General features: G+C 40.2%; 1 pseudogene; it reads right to left on the bottom strand.

Annotated features, from left to right (window-relative positions):
* Positions 1–17,112, bottom strand: part of LOC136280511 (E3 ubiquitin-protein ligase rnf213-alpha-like) — a 42,720-nt pseudogene extending 25,608 nt beyond the window's left edge.
* Positions 17,113–20,428: the final 3,316 nt, after the last annotated feature.

Genomic DNA, 20,428 nt, shown 5'->3' with positions numbered 1-20,428 from the left:
ATTCCTTTGTAACAATATTTGTTTATGTGTTTTCTGAAGTTGAGCGGAGTATTACCAAGGTCATAAGATATAAAAATAGTTTTTTCTCCCATGATTTTTACCTGAGTGTATTCCTGGTCATTAGGAAAACTACTTCCAAAGATGATGACTGCATCATCCGCTGTTCTCAAAAGATGTTGCTGCATGATGGGTAAGGCGGCGTAGTTTTCAGTCAGAAGCAGAAGGTAACGGTTTTCACTGTAAGACATTTAGTTAACATGAAAAGTTACACCGTCACTATTTTATGTCAGCTACTTATAAACGACTCTACGAATCAACAAACGAAGGAATAAAAAATTGGGTCGGGATGAGCTAAACATGTACCTGAAATTGGCTCTATCTGCTACGTCTTCCCTTCCAAGACTTGCCTCGATCAATCTTATGTTGTGGGGATCTCGGCTACGTAGTCATCCTTCATTGACAAGGAAAAAGTAAGGTTAAGCAAGTAATTAGATCATGCCTAGTGTTCACTCAATTTCCGAGCTAAACATACATGTATCAACCGGGTAAAAATAAAAATCCCTTAAATCTGATGTAAATAATTCTCTATTGATACCAGGGATCGAAGTTTCATGTATGGTCATGATTTAATGGACCATTTTGCAGTGCTTTTTGACTGGGTATATCGTAATGAAGTAAAGAGAACGCAATGTAGAAACAAGTTCGACACTAGCTTAATAGTGTTCTGTACGTCAACTTACATCTTTTTCGGTATAGTAGCGTTTGAATATCTCTACAGGGTCTCATTCAATCAGTCCACCAAAGTTCCTCTTGATAGCGTGTTCTAGTTCATGCCACCGAGGTCTCTGTTGAGATTTTGCAGCGATTGCGTACACCATCTTATGAGGCTTGCGTAAAGAGAAAAAAAGAGGTGAATCACTTCGAGCACATAATTTCCAAGTAAATTCATCGTTAAATAAGCGAGCTAAAAAGAATATGTAAAATATATTCTCTCAGATATCAAACTGTAAAAAGTCCGGAGACCGAAAAATTCTTCTTTGCCACATTTTTTAATGTTGCAAAATGTTTCTGTTCCTTGTAAAGTTCTGCATTATCAGCGGCAGGTGAGAAATGAGAGGCAGGATAAGAGCTTCACCACGTCATCCGTGGAGCAAATTCCCATGGAAAACAATACTCAAAATTGTAAAAAGGAATTCAATACTTTGGGAATTTTAATGTGTTATCGTGCTGAGAGTATTGGCTGATATCGATTTTCGAGATATCACCATATAACAGTGGGTGGAGGGACTACAATTTTTTTCTAATGACTACCATTTTTACGGAGATCAAAACCAATTTGATAAATTTTAGTCTTAATTATTCTTTACCATAGTTACGAAGGTTTTCATAAAGTCCAACGAAAAATATTGCACAGCCGCAATAACATTTCTGCATGGGTTAACATGAGTGCAAGAGCAAAAGGATACCATACAATTCACTTACATAGCACTGTCAATAAGCTCTCCCCTGCTTGGAACCACACGCGAGAGCATGATTCCACGGTTCATTTTGGCGGGATCCAGGGCCCAATTTGAGATTCCAATGAAAGCTACGCGCTGCGGTTTCTCGTCAGTCTCCGATGATGTCATCAGCGGTTGTACACCATCCTCGAGCAATGGATGTAAAGTTTTCAGAGGCATGAGAGGAGAGTCTTCTGCCCAAACCAACCTCATCAAGGGACTACCACTGAAACCAAACTTGTCTGGATTTTTCCCCTCCGTAACTTGCTACATGCTAGGAAGTTGCGCCCACGGATACCCTCAGGGGTCGATATTAAGGACTCTGCACTGGTATGATTGACCATGTGAAACTACCATGAAATAAATATTCTACTGTTTTTAAAAAGGACCCTGAGGTAAACATAAGCCATGCTTACACATATAACTCTTTTGGGAAGGGGTAGTAAAGTGTGCTTGGTGTGACTCTGAGATTAACTTCTTCTTTGCATTGTGTACCGCCCAATTACAAAAACGCTTAGAGCAGAAAGTACTATGGACTTACGCGAAGCCGCGCAAAGCCAATGGTGACCAAACAGCGAATAGCTGAATATATCCCCAAACAATTCATCGAGTTTCCCTGAAAGTATATTTGGTCTCCATTCGTACTTTTTTGATGCAGAAAGAAGCTGTTATAGTAACGTGTCTTGACCAAGTCAACATAATAACCCAGCCAAGAGCTCGAACATAAATGTAACCAGGATATCGACTACTGCGAGATCAACATATCTCCTACGAATTCCCATTACATCGATCCTAATTGCTCTTCCCTTAGGGAAAAAGAAGAATATGACATTATAGTGTATCTTAAATGGTCATATAACCTGCTTGAAGGTCTTGAATAATTGCGATCTTGCAGCATCGCCTTGCATGTTATCGGCAACAACCGTCTTCGCCAAAGATTTTGAGCTGCCTGGTTTTCCAACCACAAATAATGGGATCCTGAGCTCAATGCACACCACCATCATAAAACACATTTTCGCTCAAGGCTGTGTTGCGAGCGATGTTGGGGCCGAGATCCAACTCATTTAGCACAGCTTTTTGACAACTATCACAGACAAAATTGGAACACGTAAGGTACATTGCTTGCTTACATATGGTAAAGACGGCAAAGGTGTGAGTAAAAAACCCGAACTCCACAAATCTGTTTTCTTGTTGATCAGACTTCTGTTAATCATACATATGGATCAAAACCTTTCTTTGTCTTAAAAATATACTTTTTATAACTATCCATTAACTGGCCGCAGTAAATGTTTTTCTATTTTGGTACATAAAAGGTCCAAAAGGCTGGGTCATGATTCCTTCGCATGAAGTAGACCACGTTGTATTAGACTCTCCTCATACCTTGAAATCTCACGGTGTATCTGCTTGTGACCACCTGGAAGCGAACATGGCGCCTTAAAGCTGCGTGCCACGACAGTGCGATATTCTTCACGCCGATCCTGAAGCTTGGCATGGATAATAACAGACACCAATGGCGAGTACCAGGGCACGGGTAAGAGGTGTGATTGAATCCTGCGGAATATACAAAATGATGATACTTTTAACAGAATTCTTGCGGCCCCACTTTGTACCCCTCAAACATAATTGGACTTCCTCAATAATACAAACACCTATTTCTGGTTTAAGCAAGATGATGTCTTATAGCATCAAATTTTCAACAATTCATTCCGGATCATTATTTTTGAAGGATCATACAATAACTCAATAAGGCACGTCCAAAGTCCCCAAAACGAGGACTGTGTTCAGAGTTTACCATCTTTCTTAGTCCAATTATCATGCAAAAAAACTGACTTTCAAGAAACATTTTCCACCGATTTGAGAGGATTTCTAGACTCGAGAATAGCTCATTCTGACATTCCGTGGGATTTCATTTTCGGTAAAATTTTACTTAGTGGAGCATAAAATGTTAAATGGCTTTATTACATCTCTTCCTCTTTCATCATCTTCATCGATATCTAACCTTCCTCCCTTCGTTGCTCAGCGGTAACCTTTCTCATAAGTCTACCGAGTGTATCCACGTGCTTATAAAACCAGACCATCACTTGCATGGCTCTCTCGACATCACGAAGACTAACAAAGCTGCACTCATCCTTGATTAAAAAAAAAAGGTTATTCTCTCTTTGGGCTTGCACCGCCACCGTGTGATTAAAAAAGCAATTTATAACACTAATGCATCTAATGTGCAAAAAAAAGTGTTCTAAAACTTTTCACGCACCGATTGATCTCTCATATATTTTTGCGAGGCTGCCAGAACCTCAGCGACTGCTTCTACTGTCGAAGAGTCTCCTCCTAGTTGTCCTTCGTGAAGAATCTGTCAAAAAAACACAAATAAGTAAAATCAAATTGTATGAAAGATAGTCGAGGGGGAGTAAAGTGGCGTTTGCTCTCTTCACTCGAGGTTATTCCAGAATACGGAAAAAGACAAAGCAACAACCCTACCCTTTTTGTAGACTGATGTTTCATTTCCTTAAGAATTTATTCATAAAATTAGAGGGATATAAGTAACTAAATGCCGTACCTCCTGTCCTCCAGCCTCGTACCATGAATCAAAATGTTTATTTCCACTAACCCTATCTTGGGTTCAGTGAAAATGTTCACTCAGGTCTCTTGAACATGTCACATTTAGATTCATTTCTTTTTTATCTTTATGTCTTTAATAAATCTCAGATAAAATACACATATCTCGAGTTCCAATAATAAAATATGTGACAGAGGACTGATAGTTTATGGGTTAGAAAGATCATATTTTGAGTTCAGAGGGACTATTAGAATACTTACGTAACGGCTGACAATCTGGTTAGTATATAGTCTTTCTACATCTGGTTTCAGCTGACCAAAATCCCATATCAACGGGCGCATGCTCCCAGGGAGGGCGTGTACACGGTAGACGAGATGACGTAATGGGATATGACCTGTGAGACAACAATTATTACAAAAAATAATTACCAAACGACCTTTTAATTCACTACTATGCTTTACCGCATTTGCACGTGAGACACAATGTCCCTGTTTTGCGACTATTTTTTTTCCAGGGTGTAACCCAACTTAGATGATCGGAGCCTGTCGCACTTGCCGGGGAGTCAGCCAATAGGGAACTGTCGATGGGACATTACCTGGTATGCAAGTTCCTCCTTTTTAGGAATCATTCAAATTGAAGCTTCACAAACAATTCTGAACAAGGCATCACCTGTGATTAATAGATCCGTTAACACTCTTCTTTTCTCAAAATCATTTTCAAACAAAATTCTTAGGAAATTCAACCCTATAACGTCCCCTACCCAGCCGATCTTCTGATTCATCTGCTCTCACGTGATATCCAAGACCAGCTGACTCCAGCTTGTGGATCATGTCATCTGTGTGCCTAGAAATACATATGGAAACAACACTTTGCTCTTACCATTCATTTCTAAGACACTTTACGCTTAGCTAAGCTGGAGCGGAAGACACATGTTTTACCTTCTGTAAGGGTTACAGGCAGCGATAAACTGCAGCCTTTCTAGCCCTTGTCCAATAGGCCGACCATTGATTCTTCGGTCGACCATAACTTCCTTAATCATGGTCAAAGCCTCTGTAGTGTTGGCTTCATCAAAGAACAAAACGTGTCAATATTCTTGTCTTGATTTTCGCGGGCCTTTTCTTCTGCTTGGTGAACTTTGAGCTTGATATCTTCGTATGTTGTACCACCATGAACCTTGAAAAGAAAGTGGTGTATGACGAAACTGATGTAGCTGTAAAGTAGGTGTTACGTTGAAATTATTTTTGTAGGAGAGATTCCCTACAACCAGAGGGAGCACACCACAGCAGCTCTACTTCCACGATGAAAGTCACTACCACAACCATATGCAGCAGGAGCATCAACAAAAACTACCACTAATAGCCCAACTTTTCCAAACACCATCAGCAACGGCAACACCACCCTTACACTCTCCCGCAATACCCCTTCTCTCCCCATTTTGCCACCACTACTACCACCAGCAGTATCAACACCATCCCCACCACAACCACCATCTGCACCACACCCACGGACAACCGAACCATTAAAACTATCTCAATTTCCATCGCTAACACTTGGCTCACCACGATCACCATTACCATCAAGATGAGATCGTCACCAAAATGCGTAATCACTACCTCAACGGCGTCCCCCCATCTGCAACATGCAGCAATCGCATTATCGTCGATACACAACATTCCGAAGAGAAGCATCACCAGTTTTATCACCACCGACAACTTCCACCAAAAGCATTTCATCCCAATAGCCACCATCATAACCTAAAACATATTATCCGCTATTATCACCACCCAAAATATGGTGTTAGGACTCTGCTGGTAGAAATAAATATTAGAAATCTATAATCAACTTACCTTAACGAGAAGCATGTTCCGGGGTCCTTCAGGCCCTGCTTGTAAGCCGCACATGTATCGAATGAGACGGGTCTTACCACAACCAGTCTCACCCATCACGATCACAGGGATGTTGCATCTGTAAGTGTTAAAGCTCAGAAGTGAGTGAAAACCCATTCACTTTGTCAGGCAAAGGCAAAATAGTGTTAAAAGCGTGTTTAGAGTTTGTGTTCGATCTGTTTCAGTTTCGCTGCCATTTAAACTGAGAGTTGAATTTTTGCTCTACCCCTTGCATAGTCTGACCTTAATGTCTTAAAAATGAAAAGGGAATTATTAAAAACAATACATCACCACCTCTTACCTGAATCTCATGTGAATAGCCAGAATCTTCTTGACATTGTCTGTAGTTAATTCATAGGCTATGTCTGGATCGTACAACCAGTTTACCCCCATCACAGAACATAACTGATTTATCTTGTCCTCTCTAAAACAGAGTTAATATGTTGTACAAAATTCATCACACTGGAACAAACTGTCACGTAGGAACTAAAAGCTTCGGTGAAATGCTGCTTTCCCCTCTACGAGGTGTATCTAGGCCGGAAGAACTCTCCCCTAAATGCCGTATGCATGAATCCCTTTTCCACGAGCTTTGCCAGTCTTACCATACACTTCATAAGAAAAAATTCATAACTTGACTCCTAAAGGAACCAAGGTTAATTGTAATAACTCTTCTTCAAAGACAAATACCTACAAATGGGTTTATTTTGTCTGGCACTTACTTCTTGGAGGTCTCTATGTTTGTTGCAAAATCGACACGTTGGCTTGCAGACCATTTCGCAAGGGTTTGGACATTAAACCTTTCTCCAACGTTTGACTTGTTTGGGATCAACAAGATCACCGACGGAATTGATGAAGAAACCAAGAAACGTCATAGTTATGTGGTCTTGGTTGAAGAACAAGTAGGGGTGAGGACTGAATAACAAAAGAAAAACATCAGACACACTGCGTTCAAAACATGGGAGATTAATAGAGAGGATATAGTCCTTATCTAATAATTTTAGCACAAAGCGAGCTCGCAATACGATTGCTACGTGAAAGTTAACCTGTCTGAGTTAACCCGTCACAAAACAAATGGCAGCGATAATTAATAAAAATCTGAAGTTTTGAATTATAGCAAAAACAGTTAAGCTCTCACCTGCTTTCCCAGCGTCTTCTAAGTTGAAACTGTTCGATCTCTTTTCGCTCGAGCTCTGCGTTGTCCTCCGTATAAAATACAGTGTTCTCTTCTGTCAAAGATGGAGTAGCAAAATCCTACAAGGAAAGGAAATAACTCTTCATGGTACTCACTGATGCTGCAAAGCCACCAAAAGATGTAATAAAACTCAGAAGCTCCACTAATCACGTTAATAAATCAAAACCCAGTATCCAAGTTATTTGGAGTCAGCAGACGCTATAAGAAAGTTGGGTGAGCAAAAATTTGAAAAGCTAGCTTACCCTTGACATTTGTATCATAAAGCGCACAACAAAGGAGCGGAAACCTTCAAGATTCAGCACATTGGGTCCTGCTAAAACAGCCCTCATCAGCTGCATGTCACAAAAAAAACTTTGTTCACAGTCGCGGAGCTGCGAGTTCAAGAAACTCACAAAATGACGAATCTCTGACCACGAGGGATCAGGAATACCACAATTTCTGCAAATTAAACAGTAGTGAGTAACTATGATGGCAGACCAAACAATTTATTTTAACAACCTTCAAAAAGAAAGAGAGAATAATCCTTTCCTCCATGTTGTGCCTAAGCATGCAGTTGGAAAGGGACGTCTCCCTTCAAAGAAACCTCTCTCATCTCAGGCTTCATTTTTCATTTAGGAATTTGTTCAGGCTGGCGTGCGTAATCTTTTATGGATACACGCGGGAAGATTGGAGATGGCATGCACGCGGGAACCTGGAAAAATGCGTGAGAGTAGCTCGAGGCGCAGCCGAGAGCAACTCTAGCACTTCCCAAGTGCATCCATAACTCGATATACGCACAGTTAAAAGCATGCAAATTCTTTTATAACAGAGCGACAACAAGGATCTGCGCGAAGAAGCCTTTTATTGTGATAGAGTGCAAATTCTCACAACGCACACTTGGGAAGTTTGGAGAACACTCAAAAAGCTAGAGTTGCTCTTGGCTACGCCTCGAGCTACTCTTACGCATTTTTCGTGCTCTCCAAACTTTCCGCGTGCATCCATAACTCAATATACGCACGCTAGCAGCATAAAAAATTCTTAAATTGTGTTATTTACCTTTCAGCAAAGAACGAATTGAAAACACTATCTGTTAACACGTTTAGAACATTCAATTAGGTACGTTCAACAAACCTAAGAAGGAGCATGAGGCATGTCTTTTGATCTTCATCCACATTTCCTGGCGAAAACGTAAAGTTGTCAAGACTCTTTCCTTCATTTGACAGTTTCAGATATTGATAAACCCTCTGGAACGGCGCGTTTCGAAACTCTTTGACGTCAAACAGTGGATTACAGTCCTGTTTATCTAAAAAAAAATTCAAGGAAACACTTAAGAACCAACTACTCCTTGCTTGTTGAAGGAGAATCTCAGTTAAATACCTGGAGTATCTGCTAAACAGCAGAGAACAGTTCTTGGTGTTTGACACTCAATAGTTGGTAGCAGGTCATAAACTGGCCGCTTAGACATTGTGGATTTTTCCACATTGTCTCTGAAAATCAAAAGAATAGTAGACATCACAAGAAGAGACAGTGAAGGACACGAGCTACTTTCCATAAAGCAACGGATATTTAAATCACTTCTCAGCATCTGAAATTTTAATTCACCAACAAAACAATGGACGAAGCACCTCTCCCTGATTGTGCTACTGCATTATTCTTTTGATTTAATATCTATAGATGACATTCACCCTCTCTCCAACTTTTCACTCACCCCTTGACTTTGACCTTCTTCCTCCCTAGTGAAACCCATGGGTAGGGGTGCAGTGGTCGTAATCTCAATGATGTACAAGTCTGTGCTTCGTCTCCTCCACACTCTCCCCATCTTGTCACAAAGGTAGCCAAGGACAAGAAGGTTGAAAATAAGGGCGTCCAAACCACGTCTCATCTAAAAGGAGAACATAACATGTCATAAAATATTGAGATAAGCAACTGAGACACGCTCCGGTTGGGCATTTTACAAGTGTTGGCCACTGGAAATATTAATTCAAGTTTCAACTTGCATACGTTTAGCATCTTACCGAAGGTGACACGTCCAGGTGGAATATACGGGACAGCGGTACATTTGCCTTCACTGCATGCGGAAGAAGTGTGCATCAACAAGCATCGACGAGTCTGTGGAATTCCCATGAAGAGGCACGGTCACGTGCAAGAATGTTTTTGAGTCCTTTCTCCGTAAATTTGTCATAACCATGTCGTTGTTTACGAGGTTAGGTTAGGCAACTGTTCTGTTAAGCGACGAACAAACAGAGTCTTTCCCAAACCTCCTCGGTGTGATGAGACAACTCGAACGGAGAGTCTAAAAAAAAAAATCAGCATGTTAGCTGCACCAATCCTCATCAAAAGAAGCCCGCTATTTCGAACCATACCGTTTGGACCATACAACAGAGTTTCTCTTTTTGAAATCTTCCATTCTAGGAACAGAGACTTCAGTCAGTTTGAAAAAAACACTTCTACAAACTTTGCTTCTTTCACCTGTATTGAAGGGAAAACTTTTTCCCGCACATTTTTTTTTTTTTCTCCGGGATGGAGGCCTCCCACTGTCTTAATCTCTAGGAACATCAGCGAAAACTTACTTTTCTGGGTCTAAGGATCCAGCTGTTGTCCAAGTAATCTTACTACCACTGATGTAACCGTTTTGAGAAGGAGGTGCTTTGAACTGATGCTTGAGGTAACTTTTCAAGTCATCTGGCGAAGGACAAGGTGGAGCAGCGACACGATACTGATCAAGAGCTGCTACTACGTTGGCACGATCTTCATTCTCGCTACTGCAGATTACTACCATGCCATAATCTGATAAGTAACAGAAACCACTGACGATTCATATCCATAAACTTGACCTTCCAATGAAAAAACATGTCATTTAACTCAAGTCAAACTCACGTTCTCCAGTCTTGCCAGCAAGTCCCCGTGTCACTACACCTAAGCATTTCCACTGCCTGCTTACTGACTGAAAAATCCAACACATCTGCGTGTGTGCGAGACAATAAAAGCGGTCCTCCATGTCCCCTATTGCACGTCTCCATAGCAACTCGATCTACGTTAAAGGAAAAACAGATAGAAGGAAACAAATTTTAATGGTTGAGCCACTCAACTCATAAGCGGGAAATTTCCCTACTTTCCTCAATCTGCTGGATATGAGAATCAAGATGCGGTGTTTTAAGCAACTATGCTCCTCGACTCATTTTACTATTAACGGTATGAAAATATGAATATATATTGGGAAAATTCTTCCGAAATGTACACTGTACCTCTTCTGTGGTGGTGTCAGGAGTGCAAAGGAGCACCTCTTCATGGCTTGGCAAAGGCTGCTTTTTGTCATGCATATAAAGGGCGAGGACTGTAGCAAGGATGTCATCTACAACAAAATGGGTAGGACAAAGAACAAATCATAGTAGAGAAAATTTGCTGTCATGTGAAGTACGATGGGGAATACATGGCAGCAAGACCAAAATGATTCTAGTTATTGAACTTTAATCCATTGTACTGATCTGATTAGGTGCTCCCTGAGTTCCTGTTAGACTTACCTTTAGGAACAAGCATGAGGTTGGGTCGTCCCCTTTTTAAGAATGCTGGAAAAGTGCGAGGTGTCGCTCCAATTCCTGAAATGTGAAATTAATATCACGTTCATGGTTCAGCAAAGAGATAATTTTGATATCACAGCTGAACATTTTTCATTCACTCAGCAGCGGTTTTAGCTGTTTTACATGAATATAAGTGAGCGTTTTACCTAGAACTGAAAGTTCTCTTAGGATGTTTCCAAGCTGAGTGAGTAAGATATTGACTGATCTCTGTTTCGTTATCTTCGTCTTTGCTAACCGCGTGCTCTCCAAAAATGGTTTCAGCAGGCGTGGACGACATCTCCAATACCTGGTCTGTGTCGGTTTCGTTTTCACTGAAGTAAAAGAAAAATAACAAAATCTCAATTTTTGATGGTTGCTTTCATATCTTATCTCGAAAACCATCAAGTTGACATAGTACTGTTAAGCTTACTTATTCTCACTTTATAACAAATTGCAACTTTTATATAAAAAGGAAGCATCCTACGCAAAACAGTGACATTAGCTCTTTCTCTTTAACGCTAATATTTTCAAGTAATTGTGATTAAATACTTTTTATATAATAAGCTCAGTTATGTACGCATTCTGATTGGTTTTAACTTATGATCTATTGGAGGACAGACGTATAGATGACGTCATCATTAAAACTTTTTTCCCCGTATATTTTAAGTCTTTATTATATAAACAAATAGATTCCAAGTTGCCGTGCGTCTGTCAGTAATAGATCACAGAGGACGTCAAAATGTGGTAAGAACATCAGTGACACACTCGGCTGTGCCTCGTGTGCCATTTTTTTGTCCTTACCACATTTTGACGTCATCTGTGATCTATTACTGAACAGACGCACGGCAACTTGGAATCTATTTGTTAAATAGTTATTCTACGATGATGTTCCTTGTTGCGCCAAAGTTAATTTAGTTGGTATAACTAACATACCAGAAATCTTCTGCTGGCACATCCTGATCAACAGACTCCACCCCCTCTGGGAAGAATTCTCGGGCAATCATGGGATTTTGCTTCGCATCTTCGTAAAGAGCCTCGATATCAGCCTCGTCGGCTTCTTCAAGACACCACAACAGTAAGTCGTCTTCTTCTGCGTCAACACCTAGCCTCGCCATAGCAGCCAACGCAATCTGCTCCGAATAACCATCATCGGCAGCTGCATTCAAGAAACTTTGAATCTTTGATGTTCCTTTGGCTTCGGTTTCTTGACAGATATAGTTTGTACTCGACACGTACTGGTTGCTGTTGAGAAACTCGTGCTCGCGTGGTTGTTGTTGTCAAACATTGACTTGCGAGTCTCTATTTCATCGTCTGAAGGAACATGAGTGAACGAAGGCAGCTCCGCTGTTCCTCTGCGGTTCTCGAGTAATTCTGCGTCCTTAAAAGCACGCTCTATGGCTGATTTTAGGTGTTCGCTGGTCAAACTGGGACGAACACTTTCCAGCAAAGTGAGCACTTGAATGTTGTTCATAGCGAGGTCGTTGCTGTGGCAAACTGTGGCGATTTCTTTCTCAGTGTCATCAACTGCTGCGTGGTGAAGAAGTTCAATTCTTGATACGCCTTCCTTGCATCACTGACCTTCTTCTTCCAGTTTTGTAACACGTTTCCATGAAGGAGCTCTCTTCATCATCCAATTCCTTCGCAACAGACTCGCCCGCGACTTGATCTTTGCTACAGTAATATTCTTGGCTCCAATTCATACGATGAATGTAACCAGATTCAAAGAGGTCGATGTATGCAGTTGCTAAACGCATGACACCTTCAAGATTCTATAATTTGATAAAAAAAAACTTAGTTTTTCATACCAAATTTAATCGATCGATTAAACGCTGCCCTCCATAAACGCCACATTTCAGAGCAGGAATATCAATAAACATCGCCCTCGAATAAACTTCAAAAAGAACGCAAAGAGATTGTTGACTACCAAGGCAATGATAGACAGGTTGATGGTTGATCGCTATTAGCCTGGGACTACATCGAGTGCTTCATTGAAGATAGTATTACTTATGCATTGCAGTAAAAAAAAAAAAACGACCGAGTAACTGTGCCAGGAGTGCACCAAGTATGTCTAGCCACTGGACGTTTGCTAAAGCAAGCCGTTCAAGGCCGCTTCCTCTGAAAAGTATGATAAATGGCTGGGTACTGAGGGAATTAACGGAAATAACAGCTGCTGGAAATTTAAAAGAAACCTCGAGGAGAACCATTTTGCTGCCGGTTCTTGATTCCTGTGCAGAGATACCCACAGGGGCCATCAAAAAAAAAATCTATCTCAAGCTGCGCGTTGAACCTTCCCGTGGACGGATCGAAAGGCAGTAGACGACCAACGCTTCGATCGCATTTGGAAATTCTGAGTGAATCAGACACAAATCCTTTTGAATGTACCAGTTTTTATATCGAGGAAGCATATCCGACATTACATCATTAGTACTCGGATCATGAAGAGGAGAGTGACATTGAAATTGAGTGATATTTTTTCACTTTTCATGTATTGCAGTAGTATTAACATGCAAATTGTGAAATTGAGAACGCTTTAGAAAATAACTTTTGAAACAAGCTCTAAAATATGTTTCTTTTTATAAAAATCAAAATGGTCAGTTACCATACTAATGTTTGCAAGAAATGAATTGGATTGTAAATAACGTCGCACTCGAATCAGAAAAAAATTAAAAAAAAACCCCGCGGCGTTCAATCGAATAAATACGTATCAGGCAACAACTTCACTGGAAAAAACTGTCCTCAAAACTATTGTATTTTCGCTTACCCTAACGAACTGCTCCACGATCATCCTTCCCTTTTTCAGCCTTTCCTGCGATCAACATCAGTTTACTCTGCAAGTCTTTAGTTCGTCAATCGAATAAGTTTTTCTCTGCTCCTTTTCACTTCCTTCTCTAAGGGGAACCGTCAGTCGGATCACATCTTTGAATGACAATCGTTTTCCTTGTTCTGGTGACAGACCTTTCTCGGTATCCAAATGGCCCACAAGATATACACCACTGGAGTTGATCGTCTTCGCCTGCACTAATGACGTCATAGCAACCGAGCCATGAGACTCTTTGACAGTTTTTAGCCACTCCAAATGTCTGTTAGTGTCGTACTGCAAGAAACAAAGAACTCAGGTATCAATCACGTATTTGGTCCCACTGGTCAAATTCCTTGATGTGCAGTAGTGTATGAGGTAAAATCAATGAAGTTTGAAGACTGAGCCAACTTTGTAAGACTCTTATCTTTGCTAAAGGGAAAGTGTTGAAAAGGGGAAGTTTGTGAGGAAATGGCCGTAAGCCCTGCCAATATTCTGATATTTGGTTATTCGATGGACGTTTCCCAAAAAGGAACTTTATTACTTGGTCACGACAAAAAGACTGAACAATAAGACTGAGAATAGGCATACAACCAAAAACTCAATTTATGAGTGAAAAATAAGTAAAGGTATTCCAAAAGAGGTGAAACATGTTTTGCAAACTGTTAAGGAGGTAAAGGCAAACAAGATGTTCAGTAGGAAAACAATTGAACGGTTTCATTCTGTAATTCGGCTGTTTTACCAGCTTTCTGGGTAACATCTGATCCGTCTCGACTGCTTTCCAAACAGGATCACAGGCGTTCATCAGTTGATCAAAATCCACTCTTTGTTTTTCACTCTCTTTGAGGTCAAATATCAGAGGAGCAAAACCCAAGCAGCTCGTATGCAGACTGGATATGCGGTCAGTTTCCATGTCGCTTTCACCGGCAGAGATCAAAGCCAAGTCAACAAGAACCTTAAGCTCTTGAGTGGCTGTGAAACGAAAAAAAATACGTAACGATGTCTATTACTTTCTCACTGACGCTCAAGTGAGTAATTATTCTAGTATGTTATACAAGCGAAAAGGAACATTTTCATGCGTCGCGGAACACAAACTTCTGTTGAATTTTAGGCAAGCTGAAGCAAGGGGAGACAACCTGGGAAATCGATAATGGCAACGGAGGGTTTCGTCTAGTGTTTCCGTATCAAACTCTCTATTAGACCACTTTCCCCGCATGTCTCAACTTACATTTGATAGTTGAACGTAACCACTCCACGAGCCTTTTACTGTCTACCACTGCTTTGAGGCACTGAGCCTTGTTGACATCCAAACATTGAAGAGCTTGACCGGCCTTTGAAAAACTTTCTCCAATGCTGTGCAAGGGCTTTTGCTTGAATTCTACTGATAACTACATTAAAAAAAAGGGGAAAAATGGAACACGCTTTTATCACATATTCTAATTTAGTTTAAGTCACGTGCACATCTCGTTTTCTTTCGCCGATAGCTTTCTGTTGTGCAAGATCTGTCGCAAAACGAAAGTGCACCCTCGGGTTCATAGAAATTTTTTCCTTAAATCAAACTTGAAGACTTCACTAAAAAATTACAGAGCTTCCTAAGTTTGGGTAGAATATTTCCAATGCCACGCACAGAAATTGTTTGTAGCGAAGCATACTCTCCTTTGCATAACGATGTAGTCACTTTCAGATGTGGTTTGGCGACGTTTTTTTCGATCGCATCCTTGTCCTTTGTAGGTGCTTGAAGAGGAAGACCAGCACCTGAAAAAGACATCGCGGTCTACATCGGCAGTAACCAAATCGTGACGACGAAGGACAAAAATTCACTACAAATGTATTCGCCATGATGAATAACTGCATCCTATTCTAGGACATATACTAGTGTTTTCTTCCTCAACTTACTCGGCATCGTCAATAATCAAAACTATAACAAAATTCTCGAACGTAGTCGATTATCACCAGCCCAATTGAGCACTAATAGCACATGCTTGTAACTGGACAGTGTAATAAGGCAGTTAAAGGGCAGTTAACACGTCATGCTTGTGCAAGTAGACAGAACGCATCATGTCCGCGCGCTGTTATCTCGCCGAGTTAACTGTAGTTTTTCTTATTACGAACACGTATAACCAATGTAAGTTTCTTTCCCAAATTTTATCATAGTTTTGATTAATTGGAAGAAAGGACTTGGTCCAATTCTCTCTGTGATGATGCTCGTGATTGACAGATCGGACTCCCGCTTCGCGGTCTTACGATTTTGTTAATCACTCGTGTGTTTACAGACCGAATTGGACACCACTCTTTCCTATTACCATTTTTAAGCAATAAGGACTATGATACCTGATTACGCAGTTCTTCAACAACTTTGAAGTTCCCAGTAAAACCATCGCCTTTAAACTTCCAGATGGTGTCTGCTGAACTAGAGTACTGATGAAGCTGATGGTAACGTTGAATTTGAGCAACTCGCTCTCTGACAGTTTTCTTTAATTCTTTGGCTTTTTTAGTTGTTTGACCTGTGTTCACTTCAAACATGTAGGATAACTCTACCTCGAGTTCCTTTTCGCGGTTTTTGTAGCCGTCAAAGAGCTTGTCGACATCTCCTAGAGAAATTGTTCCATCTTTGACACTAGCAACATGTTTGGTCCAACATTTAAAAGCTGGTTTCCAAACATTTTCAACGACTTCGGAAAGACTGAGATGTCGTTTTTGCCCCTCGTCATTCTTTCTAACTGTTTGGGCTTTGAGTCCGTATTTTTTCCAAAGGCCTTGGAAAGTTAAACTCTCTTGAACTTTCCCAAGGATCGGGAGAACCTCTTCTGCGGCTGGGGTCAATTGGAATAACGTGATCTCGATTTTGTTGTCGTCTAAGCGTTTCCACAAATCACGAATCTGGTATGATGTAACATCCAGCTGCGCTCTACTCCTGAGGTTTCCCAAGTCGACTGTGGAGAAAATGATCACTTCGTCAGTTCTCCTATCTTTCTCATTTTGAAGGTGCATTGTATTTGTAATGGAATCTTAGAATGAAGGTCATAATAAGCAGGGCAAGATCAAAGTCTGTAGATCTAGGTAAGATTATAGTTCATTTCTAGTGGTTCGCGACATGGAAAACTTTTCCCAATCAAATGGCGACCGAACTTGAGGATAATCCAAATCGTTTCACGTCACTGGAAATGGATTAAAAAGCCACAAAGATAAGCGGGTTGGCCTTCTTTTAATAAACTCACCCTTCCTGAAGCTAGAACGAGAAAGTGATTGAAATGATATTCACAATAAACGCCTTTCCTTGCCACTAAACATTTACAAAACTAAAAGCGAATATATCCCATCAGCACAAATCTTCACTCTCTGTTGAGATGCACAAGTGTCCGAAGGGAGATTTAAATTAGTGAAAATGCAAAATTTTAGGGCGAAGGAACGCATTTAGTATAGTATAAGAATTGTGGAAGTAGCTACAGGAGCAACACATGACTGGCTATTAAAAGGTTGAAAAAAAAAATTCCTCTTCGGAGCTCACCTGGCGGGACTACATCACACATTGCAATAAATCTCCCAACATTTTCCCGTACTATGCGAAATTCCTCAATTTCTTCAATTCGTGGGACCAAGCTAAGCTCAGCATCATTCTTTTCTACACACGGATGTTGTCTTCAAAAGTTCTAAAAAGTTGCTTTATGCTTCTGGACAAAAAGTAAAACTTCGACCGTTACTGAGCCATCTGACATAATTCTTACAAGAGCGTCCTAGTAACGACTTAGCCTGAAACAACTTCTCCTGACCTGCAGGCGAAAGTATGCCACTTCTTCCAGACTCATCTCCTGTAGAGTGAAACAATCACTTACAATGTACACATTACGAGGTATTAGGAACTGAAATTGAAGTATTTCCTCTGTTTGAGAGGCTCTTATCCACATCGCCTAGATTTTGATTTTTCCCACATTTGCTTTCCTCTCTTCTTATTTTTCTCTGTATTCTGTTCTTATAACGAAGCTATCACTTTAAAACTTTTGGGAACGTTCGTAAGAAGAATTCATTCTTCAATGATAAATGCATGGAGCTACGCAAAAATACACCGATTAATTTTGAACTTAGAGTCTAATGTAATCTAATAGTGAACTGGTTTTTGCTTCCTTAGCTCTGTGACTGGTCAAGAAAACTCGCACTTTCCTCTCAACCGATCAGAGGAAAACTAAACATTGTGACGCTTCGGTTACTCGCGCTTTCCCGCTCATTGGTTACAACTAGCGAATTGGCTCTTTGGCTATTGTTACGATCTGCCATTGCCGTCGGTGAGGTTTAGGTTTAACCTGCGACTTTGGGCGTGGTCTAAATACAGCTGAGTAATACATTGGACAGATATGATCTGAGCTTACCAAAGAATTTGAGGTATCCAGTCATAGGTTTCCAGGTCAGAAGAAATTTAACAATCTGAGGATCCAAAGAAGACGTGTGTGTTTGTTGTCCTTCCTTCGGCCAGGACTTTATAAGCAATATCGACAAAAGCTCGCCATATTTTCCTGCTTTTGAGTGTGTATCAGGTTGATTGCATTTATTTGTGACGTAGAATACTCGTTCGTCCACTCCTACTTTTGCTGCCTAGATTTAAAATGCCAGAAAACTATTAGTATCTGTTGCAAAATTAGCTAATTTAACTCTAATTCTTGATGAAAAAATAAAATTTAAATGTTGGGTATTAAATAGGTTTAATGTGACTAGAAAAAATATTCTCCCGCCCACGCTTTTCAGTTAAATGTTACAATTCACAATTCACTGACTTTAACTTAAGGTACTCACACGCTTTCGGAGGCGTCCCTTTGTTCATTTGTTTAATTGATAGTGTCTAGTTAGTTAGTTAGTGACTTGATTTGTTTTTTATTAGTTATGCAGTTACCGATTACCCACCAGTACCTAAAAAACGCAAACTACTTCAGGAAAAACAGACCTAGATATCTTGTATGCCAGTGAAAATGTTATAATCAACTACAACAGGACGAAAAGACGAAAGCTGAATTTCCTATGAGAGGAAAAAGGTTCAGAACTTGACACGCCGCAGCCTTACTCGCCTCCGCGATGCACCATCAAATGTAAAACTGTTACTACTAACAACTCACGTTAATAATCCTTTCCACTGCCTCAAATGCAAGGTTGGTGAACAGCTCTCCAACACCTTTTTCAAAAGCATCCATATCCACTTCACAAAAGATTTCAACGAGGTACTTTTCCTCCAACTGAAAAACGAGGAAGCATTGCACGAAGTTTAAGGATAAAGTAATTTTTTTCAGAAATTTATGATGAAAATAAATTCACATACTCTCTACATGAAACAAGTCTAAAGTGCTACGACGTAAAATGTGGGTTGGGTCCTTTTGAATGCGTTCAAACCTACCTGAAGGTCACTTTCCAGCACCACGTGAGATTCTTACTTACCCGTCTTGCTCGAATGGACAATTCCTCAATCAAGAATTCCCGATAAGCGGTGAAGCCTTGATTTTCATCTGCAACCGTAAGTAGTTCACTCCATACCTGAAAAAATAAAAATATAGAATGCATCGGTCTTCCTTGCAATACTTATTCGATCGAGTCGAAGCGTAAAATAAATGCATTCTTGTATGACCAATTCCTATTTTTCCCTGCAAAAGATTCCATTTGGGGAGAGAGAAAGAGAGAGAGGGGGGAGGGGGGGGGGAGAGGGTGAAGAAAACTAAAAATACGAAAGGTCAGAAAAAACTAGTGATAGGCTTCAAATTGTAACAGATAGTTTATGCAAGGGTTACAAGATATGAAACTATGGTGCTGGATCAGTGGGGGATTATAACAAGACGATATGATTTCTTCAGCTGAGTTGATAATGTAAATTAGCCACCACAAAGAGTTTCTAAGCTGACGTTTAGAGCGAGCGTTAGCCCGTTAGCCCTTTGTGAAAGCGAATGACGAAGGGCTAAGGCTCGAAACGTAGCTTAGAAACTCTCTGCTGCGGTGGCCAATTTAAATTATCAACTCAGTTTATAAAACTAAATTAAAATTATCCTGAAAAAAATTTCTTCGCCAACTACTCAGTGACGCTTTTGCTCCTCAGTCAATCTCTTTGTCACAGATGTTCATTATATTCTATTCCAAGGTATCCTCCTTGCAAGTGGATATTGCCATTATTCCATCTTCAGTGGCAGTTGCCCATAACAATTATTACTTTATGACGAATATTGGACACTTTTTTTCAGCATTCAAGAACTTATAATAACTATTACAAAGTATATGCAATATATTCCAAGTCAATCGCACTTCAACTGCATATCAAAATCGGCTTCAAAGTTGTCTTGACTTGTTTTAAAACCATCTAAGGCATAACATTACCCATATTTTGCAACATCAAAATGGAAATTTTAACAAAATCAGAACTTTCATAATTAAAAAACTATCAAAGCACACAAAACCCGTTCCCCGATGGAAGTCCCCTACATATTTTGACATAAAAACGCCATTGTTACTGGGGATGGACCGAAATTTAAAATTTTTGAGTATTTTACTGATTTTTTTTTCTTCTCATATTGCATTTCCTTAACTTTTAACATACCAAGAGTTCATTTGCTAAAGCATCGTCTCTGTAATAGTAGGGCATGTAGGGGACAGATCAATTCCCAGCCTTGCTTTTGAAGGATCGCTAATAGCGCTTTTATGGCGTCGTTCTCGTTTTTTCTGTCTTCTCTCCTGATCCGCACTCTCATCAACTTCTCGCCTCTGTCTGCAGATGCTTGCAAGTAACAGCTTTATCACTTGGCAGATGCAATCCAGGTTATCACGAATGGTCACTTTACTGAGACAAGTTTCCACCAGCCGTTTACTCATTGAAATTGTAAACTCGAGAGTCTTCAAGTTGGTGCTACAAAAAGAAATTAAAAAAAAATAAAAATTCTTTCTTCACCGAAATTATATTTAATTGTTTAATTGAACTGTTTGCCCTGTTAGAGTGATT

Source organism: Pocillopora verrucosa, chromosome 4 (assembly GCF_036669915.1).
Source record: "Pocillopora verrucosa isolate sample1 chromosome 4, ASM3666991v2, whole genome shotgun sequence".
Taxonomy (NCBI): Eukaryota; Metazoa; Cnidaria; class Anthozoa; order Scleractinia; family Pocilloporidae; genus Pocillopora; species Pocillopora verrucosa.
This window is presented reverse-complemented; position numbering and strand designations above follow the sequence as displayed.